Source organism: Monodelphis domestica, chromosome 6 (genome assembly GCF_027887165.1).
Source record: "Monodelphis domestica isolate mMonDom1 chromosome 6, mMonDom1.pri, whole genome shotgun sequence".
NCBI lineage: Eukaryota > Metazoa > Chordata > Mammalia > Didelphimorphia > Didelphidae > Monodelphis > Monodelphis domestica.
This window is the reverse complement of record NC_077232.1, coordinates 66,329,622-66,343,289: the sequence shown is the minus strand read 5'-3', so window position 1 is coordinate 66,343,289 and position 13,668 is coordinate 66,329,622.

Genomic DNA, 13,668 nt, shown 5'->3' with positions numbered 1-13,668 from the left:
AGAAGGGCAGACAAGGCTGAAAAGCAAATCCAGTCCCTAATGACCAGAATTAAGCACCTCGAAGAAAGTGAAACGATAAAACAGCAAGAATCAATAAAGCAAACCCAAACAATTAATGAATTGGAAGAAAACATAAAATATCTCACTGAGAAGGTCACCGACCTGGAGAACAGAGGAAGACGAGAAAATCTCCGTATCATCGGTCTCCCAGAAAAACCAGAGGTAAACAACAAATTGGATTTTATTCTAGAGGAGATTATAAAAGAAAATTGCCCCCACGTTCTGGAGCAAGGGGGCAAAATAGAAATAGAAAGGATTCATAGAACACCTTCTATACTAAATCCCCAAAAGACAACGCCTAGGAATGTAATTGCCAAATTCAAGAGCTTCCAAGTAAAGGAGAAAATCCTACAAGAAGCCAAGAAGAAGAGCTTCAGATATAAGGGGGCTCCCATAAGGATCACACATGACTTAGCGGCTAACACACTAAGAGACCGCAAAGCATGGAACACGATATTTAGAAAGGCAAGAGAGCTGGGTCTCCAACCAAGAATCAACTACCCAGCAAAACTGACTATATACTTCCAGGGGAAAGTATGGGCATTCAACAAAATAGAAGATTTCCAAGCATTTGCTAAGAAAAGACCAGAGCTCTGTGGAAAGTTCGATATCCAAGCACAGAAAGCAAGAGAAACATGAAAAGGTAAATATGAAAGAAAGGGAAAAGGAGATAAATCTTATCTTTCTCTTTAAGTCAAACTCTCTTCTATAAGGACTACATTTACATCTAATTATATATATTAATATGTGGGGAAAATGTTTTGTGTAACTCTCATAAATTGTATCATCATAAGAGTAGTTAGAAGAAACATGCATAGGGAAAGATTGGGGAATCAAGAAGATTTGGGGAAAGTTGGGGCAAAAAAAGGAAAAGGGAGGGGGGAACCGTGATAATACTAAGATTAACTTCAAGAAATAGGGGGGGAATCAATAGAATAAACTTTCCCATATAAAGATACACATGGGAAGGGGAGGGGAAGAACTCTCATATGAGAAGGAGAGGAAGAGAGCGTGAAGTGGAATTACTTAAACCTTACTCTCAGTGAAATCAAATCTGAGAGGGAAGAACATCTAGATCCAGTGGGATCCTGAATTCTATCTTATCCATTAGGGCAAGAAAGAAAGGAAAATGAAGGAGGGGGAGGGGGGAGGGAGTACAAAAAGGGAGGGAAGGAGAGGGGGGAGGGGAAGGGAGCATAAAAAGGGAGGGGCTAGAAAGGGAAGCATCTCAAGGGAGGGGACTAGGGGGACTGACCTAAAGTAAATCACTGGTTCAAAAGGAGAAAGCTAAAGAAGAAAGGTCAGAACTAGGGGAAGACATCAAAATGCCAGCGAATCCACAAATAACAATCATAACTTTGAACGTGAATGGGATGAACTCACCCATAAAACGCAGACAAATAGCAGATTGGATTAGAACACAAAACCCTACCATATGTTGTCTTCAAGAAACACATATGAGACGGGTTGACACTCACAAGGTTAGAATTAAAGGTTGGAGTAAGACCTTTTGGGCCTCAACCGATAGAAAGAAGGCAGGAGTTGCAATCATGATATCTGACAAAGCCAAAGTACAAATAGACCTGATCAAAAGGGACAGGGAAGGTAAATATATTCTGCTAAAAGGAAGTATAGACAATGAGGAAATATCACTAATCAACATGTATGCACCAAATGGTATAGCATCCAAATTTTTAATAGAGAAACTAGGAGAATTGAAGGAGGAATTAGACAGTAAAACCATATTAGTGGGAGGCTTGAACCAACCACTATCAAATTTAGATAAATCAAATCAAAAAATAAATAAGAAAGAGGTAAAAGAGGTGAATGAAATCTTAGAAAAATTAGAATTAATAGACATATGGAGAAAAATAAATAGGGACAAAAAAGAATACACCTTCTTTTCAGCACCACATGGCACATTCACAAAAATAGATCATACACTAGGTCATAGAAACATGGCACTTAAATGCAGAAAAGCAGAAATATTAACTGCAGCCTTTTCAGATCACAAGGCAATTAAAATATTGATCGGCAAGGGTACATGGAGACCCAAATCAAAAATTAATTGGAAATTAAATAACATGATACTCCAAAATTGGATAGTTAGAGAAGAAATCATAGAAACAATTAACAATTTCGTTGAAGAAAATGACAACGGCGAAACATCCTTTCAAACCTTATGGGATGCAGCCAAGGCAGTACTTAGAAGAAAATTCATATCCCTGAGTGCATATATTAACAAATTAGGGAGGACAGAGACCAAGGAATTGGAAATGCAAATCAAAAAACTTGAGAATGAACAAATTAAAAACCCCCAGAAGAAAACCATACTAGAGATCCTAAAAATTAAGGGAGAAATTAGTAAAATAGAAAGTGACAGAACTATTGAGCTAATAAACAAGACTAGAAGCTGGTACTTTGAAAAAACAGACAAAATAGACAAAGTACTGGTTAATTTAATTAAAAAAAGGAAAGAAGAAAGGCAAATTAATAGCATCAAGGATGAAAAGGGGGATCTCACCTCCAATGAAGAGGAAATTAAGGCAATCATTAAAAACTACTTTGCCCAACTATATGGCAATAAATATACCAATCTAGGTGATATGGATGAATATTTACAAAAATATAAATTGCCTAGACTAACAGAAGAAGAAATAGTTTTCTTAAATAATCCCATATCAGAAATTGAAATCCATCAAGCCATCAAAGAACTGCCTAAGAAAAAATCCCCAGGGCCTGATGGATTCACCAGTGAATTCTATCAAACATTCAGAGAACAGTTAACCCCAATATTATACAAACTATTTGACATAATAAGCAAAGAGGGAGTCCTACCAAACTCCTTTTATGACACAAGCATGGTACTAATTCCAAAGCCAGGCAGGCCAAAAACAGAGAAAGAAAACTATAGGCCAATCTCCCTAATGAATATAGATGCAAAAATCTTAAATAGGATACTAGCAAAAAGACTCCAGCAAGTGATTAGAAGGGTCATCCACCATGATCAAGTAGGATTCATACCAGGGATGCAGGGCTGGTTCAACATTAGGAAAACTATCCACATAATTGACCACATCAACAAGCAAACCAACAAGAATCACATGATTATCTCAATAGATGCAGAAAAAGCCTTTGATAAAATACAACACCCATTCCTACTAAAAACACTAGAAAGCATAGGAATAGAAGGGTCATTCCTAAAAATAATAAACAGTATATATCTAAAACCATCAGCTAATATCATCTGCAATGGGGATAAACTAAATCCATTCCCATTAAGATCAGGAGTGAAACAAGGATGCCCATTATCACCTCTATTATTTGACATTGTATTAGAAACACTAGTAGTAGCAATTAGAGAAGAAAAAGAAATTGAAGGCATCAAAATAGGCAAGGAGGAGACCAAATTATCACTCTTTGCAGATGACATGATGGTCTACTTAAAGAATCCTAGAGACTCAACCAAAAAGCTAATTGAAATAATCAACAACTTTAGCAAAGTTGCAGGATACAAAATAAACCCACATAAGTCATCAGCATTTCTATATAATTCCAACACAGCTCAGCAGCAAGAACTAGAAAGAGAAATCCCATTCAAAATTACCCAAGACAAAATAAAATACTTAGGAATCTATCTCCCGAGACAAACACAGGATCTATATGAACACAACTACAAAACACTTTCCACACAACTAAAACTAGACTTGAACAATTGGAAGAACATTAACTGCTCATGGGTAGGACGAGCCAATATAATAAAAATGACCATCCTACCCAAACTCATCTATCTATTTAGTGCCATACCCATGGAACTTCCAAAAATTTTTTTTACTGATTTAGAAAAAAACATAACAAAGTTCATTTGGAAGAACAAAAGATCAAGGATACCCAGGGAATTAATGAAAAAAAATACAAAGGAAGGGGGTCTTGCAGTCCCAGATCTCAGACTATATTATAAAGCAGCGGTCATCAAAACAATTTGGTACTGGCTAAGAGACAGAAAGGAGGATCAGTGGAATAGACTGGGGGCAAGCAACCTCAGCAAGACAGTATATGACAAACCCAAAGATCCCAGCTTTTAGGACAAAAATCCACTATTTCATAAAAACTGTTGGGAAAATTGGAGGACAGTGTGGGAAAGATTAGGCTTAGATCAACACCTCACACCCTACACCAAGATAAATTCAAAATGGATGAATGACTTGAACATAAAGAAGGAAACTATAAGAAAATTAGGCGAACACAGAATAGTATACATGTCAGACCTTTGGGAAGGGAAATACTTCAAAACCAAGCAAGAATTAGAAAGAATTACAAAATGCAAAATAAATAATCTGGATTACATCAAATTAAAAAGTTTTTGTACAAACAAAACCAATGTAACCAAAATCAGAAGGGTAGCAACAAATTGGGAAACAATCTTCATAAAAACCTCTGACAAGGGTTTAATTACTAAAATTTATAAAGAACTAAATCAATTGTACAAAAAATCAAGCTATTCTCCAATTGACAAATGGGCAAGGGACATGAACAGGCAATTCTCAGCCAAAGAAATCAAAACTATTAATAAGCACATGAAAAAGTGCTCTACATCTCTTATAATCAGAGAGATGCAAATCAAAACAACTCTGAGGTATCACCTCACACCTAGCAGATTGGCTAACATAACAGCTATGCAAAGTAATGAATGCTGGAGGGGATGTGGCAAAGTGGGGACATTAATTCATTGCTGGTGGAGTTGTGAATTGATCCAACCATTCTGGAGGGCAATTTGGAACTATGTCCAAAGGGCGATAAAAGACTGTCTGCCCTTTGATCCAGCCATAGCACTGCTGGGCTTGTACCCCAAAGAGATAATGGACAAAAAGACTTGTACAAAAATATTCATAGCTGCGCTCCTTGTGGTGGCCAAAATTTGGAAAATGAGGGGATGCCCCTCAATTGGGGAATGGCTGAACAAATTGTGGTATATGTTGGTGATGGAATACTATTGTGCTAAAAGGAATAATAAAGTGGAGAAGTTCCATGGAGACTGGAACAACCTCCAGGAAGTAATGCAGAGCGAGAGGAGCAGAACCAGGAAAACATTGTACACAGAGACTGATACATTGTGGTACAATCGAAGGTGATGGACTTCTCCATTAGTATCAATGCAATCCCTGAACAATCTGCAGGGATCTAAAAAAAAAATAATACTACCCACAAGCAGAGGATAAACTGTGGGAATAAAAACATCGCTGAAAAGCAACTGCTTGACTACAGGGTTGGAGGAGATAAGACTGAGGAGAGACTCTAAATGAACACTATAATGCAAACTCCAACAACAGGGAAATGGGTTCGAGTCAAGAACACATGTGATAACCAGTGGAATCATGCGTTGGCTATGGGAGAGGGAAAGGCGGGGGGGGGGGGGGGGAGGGGAGGGGAGGAAAAGAAAACGATCTTTGTTTCCAGTGAATAATGTATGAAAACGACCAAATAAAATAATATTAAAATTAAAAAAAAATGTAAAACCATTCTTAGCTCATACAAAAATGGCCAGCCAGATATTTCTCATGAGTCGTCATTTGCCAAAACCTTTAGAGCAGCTAAAAAGCAGTCTGCAATATGTGGAGAAATCCAGAATTTTGCTTCTACTACTGCTTGTGTGACCTTGGGCAGATTGCTTTCCCTTTCTAGGCCTGTTTTTCATTTCTGCATGAACAGAATGGAGGTATTGGACTAGATGACCTCAAAGTTCCCTTCCAGCTCTAAATCTGTGATTCCATGAGTAATTCTGTTCATTTGCACTGAGTCAAATGTGACCGCAAAAACTTTATGTGATTTGCCAATTATTTTTTATCCCTAGTACTGAGACCAGGGCTTGGCACATAGTAGGTGTTTATAAATTCTTATTGATTGAGGCAAGAACTATCATTTCAAAGGCAGATCTTCATTCAAGCATTATGGGAATATGGCCAGTGGTTTGATGTTGGTCAATTCCAAGGATTTCCTAAATTGGAAGGGTAGAGAAATGTCACTGTCTGTTTCCCATTGATAGTCCGATTTTTAGTGTCTGAATTTAGACACCAAGGAGGAGGCTCAATAGGAGAGAGAGAGAGAGAGAGAGAGAGAGAGAGAGAGAGAGAGAGAGAGAGAGAGAGAGAGAGAGAGAGAGTAGGAGGTCTGTGGGGTCTGTGGGCTGGTACACATCTGCAACAGAGACATGCCTGGCAGTAGGCATATTGACTAAGATCAAGACTCCATTGCTTTTGGACAGAAACCACTACAAACACTCAAGGGCACAGAATGGGTGCAATATGCCCTTTAGAAAAGGTCATAATGTTTCATGGTGCCTGCCCACAACATGGGGCAGAGGAAAGAATAGTTTATTTTAGGAGTCACAGACATGGCTTCTCATCCTGACTCTGCTGCCCTTTACTTGAATCTCTATGAACAAATTGCCAAATGCCTTTAGTTTCTTTCATATGAAATGAATGGGATAGACTAGATGACCCTTCACTTCAGCAAGACAAATATTCCATCCCTCTCTGAATGATTCACTAGTTCACTCTTCACAGCAACTATTGCAAATAGTCGTGTTTCTTTTTAAGTCACTTATGATACTCACTTCTCCATCTTGTGTTTTCTATCCATCCCACTGCCCCTTATTTTTTGTTCTGTCCTGGGTCCTCTTCTCTTTTCATTCTATACTATCTTGTTGGGTGATTTCTTCAGCTTCCTTACTTTCAATTATCATCTCTGTCAAGATGATTCATAAATAAATACACACATATACACAGACATTCATACCTATAAACTCACACCTATTTGTATGTGCATCCAGCACTAACCTTTCTCCTGAGTTTCAGTATTATATTGCCAAATATCTCATATAACGTACATTGTATATTCCATGGACGCCCCAATCTTAACATGTTGCTCTTTTCCCACCCAACCTCTCATCTTTTGAGATTTAAAGACACTGTCATACAGTCATCATCCCATTCATCCAGGCTTACAGCCACAGCATTATCACTGTCCCTTCACTCTCACCCATATAACCAATTTTTGCCAAATCTTGTTTTTGTCTGTATAATATCCCTGATATAAATTCTTCTTTCAAATAGCTATAACCATATTTCCAGCCCTCATTACCACTTGCCTAGACTATTTTGATGGTTTTCTAATTGGTCCCTTTGCTTTTATTCTCTCTCCACTTCAATCCATCTTCCTCTTAGTTTCCCCAGTGATTTTTCTGAAGCATAGACCTGTCTATGTGACCCTCCATGATTAATAAGTTCCAATGGCTCCCCATTATCTCCAGGACCCTATAAACTGTTTGGTAAAGTCCTTCACAACCTAGCTCTCCCCTTCCTACTGTTTTAATCTTGTTACATCTAATTCCCTTCCAAGCATTCTAAGATCCAAATATATTGGCTTATTTAGAGTTTCTCAAACATTATATTCTTTTTCCACTCTTTTGTGCTATTTGACATTCATACTTGGCATGCTCAGGTGAGGAAAGGGGAATGAATGGTGGTGCAGTGCAAGTGTCTTTTTAAATAATAAATCATTCAACCACCTTAAAAAACCTAAGGTAAACAGGGCAAAGTGACTTGCCTAGGGTGACTTGCCCAAAGGACCCACACCTCTTTGTATCACTAGCTTCCTTCAATTTCAGCTCAAACTTTACCTTCTTCAAGAGAGCTTTCCCAGTTAACCCAACTGCTAATGCCCAGAAATTTAACAATGTGTCTGGCACATGATAGACACTTAATAAACACTCATAGGGAGGCAGGATCCAATATGGCAGAATACAGGCAGTAAACTGACTGAACTCTCCCAACATTCCCTTTCAAACAACTTAAAAAAAAAACCTCTTCTAATTTAAAATCTTAAAAGTCTATTTTTGAACCAGCAGAGACCCTGAACAAAAGATCAAACTAGACATTCTTCAAGCAGAAGACAATTTAGGAGGTTGGTATGAGAGGTTTGTGACACTAGAGTGGGCTTAGTCCCAGAGTATGTGTGGCAACAGCACCAGCAGTGGGCTATGGAGGCAGTTGTGGCAGTAGCAGCAGTACAGCAGCAGTTGCAGGAACTCTCAGCCCAGAAATAGTAATGAGGGCCAGACAACGGGTCAGAAGGACATTACAGGAGAAACTTTGCTGGTATATGGTACAACTGGTACTGATTGGTAACTATCATCCAAATAAAGTTTTGTTCACAGTTTCAGAGTGGAGCGGAGTACTTATAGTCAGTACAAGGGAGCAGGAGCCCTGGTTGTAGTTCTAAAGCATAGAGAAGTGCTAATACATGTAATTGGAGTAAAGGAGGGGTCCTGATCACAGTTCCAATGCCAAAATAGCATTTACAGTTACAGGGGAGCAGAGGCCCTTCTGTAAGACCAGAGCACAGACAAAGGGAGTAATGATCACGTATTTCCACAAATCACACCAACTTGGAAGCAATAAAAACTTGCAGAACCCCAGAATTAGCCCTGAAAACAGGAATAAGAAAAAGCCTGAAGCATTATACAATTTCTCCCTACCCCTACATGAGCAGAACCCAACTTAAAATAAAGTTCAAAGCCAAGAAATCAGTTGTGAAAATGAATAAATGACACAACTAAAAGAATTTGAACATAAAAAAAACCTAATATGGTGGCAGTGAAGAATAAGAAAAACTCAGTAGAATCCAACAATGTGAAAACAATTATAAGCAAAGCCTCAACGAAAAAAATGCTAACTAGTTCTAAGATGAACAAGAATTCATAGAAAAAAAATTTTAAAAAGAAATAAGAGTAGCAGAGGAAAAATAGGGAAAGAAATAAGACTGAGGCAAGAATATTATGAAAAGGGAATTAACTGGCTAGTAAAAGAAACACAAAAATTCACTAAATAAAGGAACTTCCAAAAAAAAAAAAACAGAATAGACTAAATGGAAAAAGAAGTATAATAGCCCACTGAAGAAAATAATTTCTTAAAAATTTGAATTGGAAGCTAATGATTTTATGAGATATTAAGAAACAATAAAACAAAACCAAAAGAATGAAAAAAATTGATAAAATATGGAATATCTCTTTGAAAAACTCAACTTACCTAGAAAATAGATCAAGGAAAGATGATTTAAAAATTATTGGACTACCTGAAGGTCATAATAAATAAGTCTAGACATAATATTTCCATAAATTATGAAGAAAAACTGTTTCAGTATCTTAGATTAAGAGATCAAAACAGAAACTGAAAAAAATTCCTTGACTACCTCCTAAAAATATCCCCAAATGGAAACTCTCAGGAATATTATACCCAAATTCCAGAGTTCCCATATCAGGGAGAAAATACTACAAGAAAAGAAGGATAAAAAGAAGAAAATAAGATGAAGGAAAATAAACATTTAGTAATCATAACTGTGAATATAAATGAGGTAATAGTACCCACGGAAAGGAAGCATATAGCAGAAGAGATTAGAAAACAAAATCTAACAAATGTTGTTTACAAGAGACACATACGAAACTGAAGGACATATAGAGAGTTAAAAATAAAGGTCTGGAGCAGAATTTATTATATAGTTCAGCTGAATAAAAAAATGCAGGGGTAGCAATCATGATCACAGACAAAACAAATGTAAAAATATTCCTAATTAAAAATGATAATCAAGGAAACTACATTTTGCTAATAAGTACCATAGATAGGGAAATGATACAAAAATTAATGTCAAATTTCTCTGATAAAGGCCTCATTTAATTTTTCAAATTTATATAGGAAAATGAATCAAATTGATAAAAATAAGAGCCATTCCCCAATTGACAAATGGTCAAGGGATATGAAAAGAGAAAGTTTTCAGAAGAAATCAAAGCTTTTTATAGCTATATGAAAAAATGCTATGGAAATATATTTCATATGATAGAACATGTATAATGGATGTCATTTTGCTTGCCTTCTCAGTAGGAGAGTAAGGGATATGATGGAGGAAGAGCAAATTTTTGAGAAAAAATTTAAAAATAATAAAATTAAAAAGAACTTATTTACTATTTTGGATTCCTTTCAGATTTCAACCTATTTCTGAAGTTACAAATAAAAAAGGTTTTTAGAGTTGTTTTTGTTCAATTTCATTATCAAATGTTGGTTAGAAAGGCCCATTGGAAAAAAAAAAAAACATCCTTGGCATCTGCCCTCCAATATCTATTGCTAAAACTATTTATTTGCTAATGTGTTTGCACTTGAATGTCTCCTTAGATCATTTTCAAGTTCCAAAGAAACAAGGTGGTGGATGACTATCTGTTTTCTTGGTGAAAGAAACTAAGGTCCAGAGAAGTTAAATCATTTTCACAAGTCAAGGAACTAACAAATAGTGAAATAAAGAGGATTGAAAAACTAGATTTCCTGATCCCCCCTTTCTATACCTTCCTGCTTTTTATTTTTCCAGAGCAAAGAGGGGAGAACATTGCCCCCCCAAAGAGGTCTGGGTCTATGTTCAAAGGCTGAAGATTTCATGGAATTTGAAGACATAGTCTTCTGTCTACTTCAAAGTACTCACACAAGTGAGAGAGGAACTGAGAAAGGGGGTCAGAGGGATGAGCGGCATCATGAGATTAAGACCAATGATTGACTTTATTGCATTGAGGATCAAATTACTAGTAATAGTGTATTGCTTGATTTTTATTACCATTTATACATTGATCAGTTTGCTACCTGTGTAACCTAACTTAAATGTAGCTACATCCCCACCTCTATTCCCAACATCCCCTCCCTCCTAAACACATACATATACATATAGATCTCATGAAATTTTCATAGATTGCTACTTTCTTCTGGTTTCTCAAAACTAGTATAGTCAAACAGGCATTTACAAGGCACCTACTATTAAGTACCAGGCATTATACTAAACCTGGAAGATAAAAAGAAAGGCTCAAGTTATTCCTGTTCTTAAGGAACAAACAGTTATAAAAGTACAGATCAATTGAATCAAAGTAAAATAGAAACAGGGGCTGCTATACCATTCTGAATGATCTCTGAAGGTGACATTAACTTATAAAAATCACATATTAACACTATACATGCTCTATTGCATTTTTATTTATTTTAAGTATTTCCCAATCATATATGGCTTAAGCCACACTCATGGGTGTTGTGAGCCACAATCTGGCCTAGGTCATGCCTTGCACACTCCTCAAACCCTTCCCACAGGCAAACTACTTGATTCAATCCCTTCATTTCAGTGTCTCTGCTTTTGAACTCTGAGTGACTTATTTACATCACTACATGTATATAACTTCATCCAAAAAAAAATCCATCTGAGAATTGTATAAGTTTTCTCTTCGTATTCTATAATGTGATGCTTTGTGTAGGAATTAGAATTATAACGAGAAAGGCCAGTTGGCTCAGAATTACAACTTCTACTAGTTTATACTTCTAAAAATTTAACTGAATAAAAACTTGCACTCAGCTAACATATTGGGTCAGTTCCCTCTGGATGATGACTTCTGGAGCTGGGAGTGGAGCCAGAGTAGACTCCTAAAGGCAGCAAATTCTGGATCCAGCTATAAATGTTGAGCACCAACATAGTCTGGGGCTATATTGCCCCCTGAGAGCTATAACAAAGCCTAGGGCTATAAACACCCCCTCAGTCAGCTTCCCAACTGAGCCTCAGGATTTCCCCAATGACCACTAGACCCCTTCCAAAGCAAATTACATGTAATTCTCCAGTTGGTTCAAGAATCCAGGAACCAGGTAACTTAAAACAAAGTGTACCAGTTCCCAGCAAGTCTCCTCCTTGCTAACTAATAGCCCTGAAGAGCAGATCCAAAGCCCAAACTTGAGTAAAATTACTGTTGGAGTAGCCTAACTTATTTATTTTTTAAGAAATTTTATTTAATTAATTGATTTAGAATATTTTTCATGGTTACATGATTCATGTTCTTTCCCTCCCCTTTTCCTAACCCCCTCCCATAGCCAATGAGCAGTTCCACCGAGTTTTATATGTGTCATTGATCAAGACCTATTTCCATATTATTAATATTTGCATTAGCGTGATTGTTTAGAGTCTATGTTCCCAATCACATTCCCATCAACCCATGTGATCAAGCAGTTGTTTTTCTTCTGTGTTTCTACTCCCACACTTCTTCCCCTGAATGTGGATAGTGTTCTCTCCCATAAGTTCCTCAGAATTGTCATGGACTATTGTATTGTCCAGAGAAGTCCATTACATTCAATTGTTCCACAGTGTATCAGTCTCTGTGTACAATGATCTCCTGGTTCTGCTCCTTTCACTCTGCATCAATTCCTGGAGGTTGTTCCAGTCTCCATGAAATTCCTCCACTTTATTATTTCTTATAGCACAATAGTATTCCATCACCAACAGATTGGAGTAGTCTAATTGACAAAGATCATTAGATTAGCAGAACTTGGTAGCTAATATTAATATATCCAAGTCAGTTATTCATTCACCCATAACAGAAAGGACTTATTCAGCATTTATAGTCTAAAACTGTTTTAAGAATTAGAGCTATAAAGACAAAAGTGAAATAACCCCTGCCTCAAAGGAGCTTATGAATATAATTGAGGAGAGAATACATACAGAAATAGGCATATACAGAGTTAATACAAGTTAACTTTTTAGAGAAAGATTACTTGCGGAAGGGGGAAAGATGGGGAAAAACTTTTACAGAAGGTGAAATTTTTATTGTCTTAAAAGAAGTCAGGGAATCTAAGAGCTTGAAGTGAAAAGATAGCCCATTGTAAGCATGAGGGACATCCAGAGCAAAAGGAGGGAAATGGGAAATAGTGTTAAGAAGAGTACCTAAGGGGCAGCTAAATAGCACAGTGGACAGAGTTCCAAATTTGGAGATCAGAAGTCCTGGGTTCAGATCTATCTTCAGACTTCTTGGCTGTGTGACCCTGGGCAAGTCACTTAATCCCACTTGCCTACCCTTTACTGCTTTCTGCCTTAAAATGGATACTTAACATTGATTCCAAGACAAAAGGTAAGAGCTTTTAAAAAAGAGTATGTAGGCCAATATGGTGGGATTATAAGTATGTAGAAGGGGGTCATATGTAAGAAGACAGGAAATATAGGATGGGGTCAGATTGTAAAGATCATTAAATATCAGAGAAGTGCCTATGTGAATAGAGCGGAGGATATGTCTTCAAGAGAATAAAATGTTTGACTATGGTGAGTGAATGTGAGTGAGTCAAAGGTGACCTCAAGTTATATTCCTGGGTAACTAGGAAGATAATTGAACTTCCTACATCAATAGGAACTTTAAAAGAAAAGTGAGTTTTGGGGAGAATAGTGACTTCTCCTTTGGACATATTGAGTCTGAGATGCCTATTGGATATCTAGTTTAAAACATTCAGTAGACTGTTGGTGATGCAATAGTAGAGCTCAGTAGAGAGAAACCAGTTAGATATATAGATCTGGAAGTCATCTTCAAAGAAATGATTATTAAGAATGTATTATATGCAAGGCACTCTGTTATCTCTGGGGAGTCAAAGCTTAAATTAGACAGTCTCTGCCTTCAAAGGGCTTGCTGCCTATTAGGAGACAAAAGGATATGAACAAAAATAACTGTACTGCGGAAGACGATTGCCAAATAAAGCAAAGTCTGGTCAGGAGTGCCAT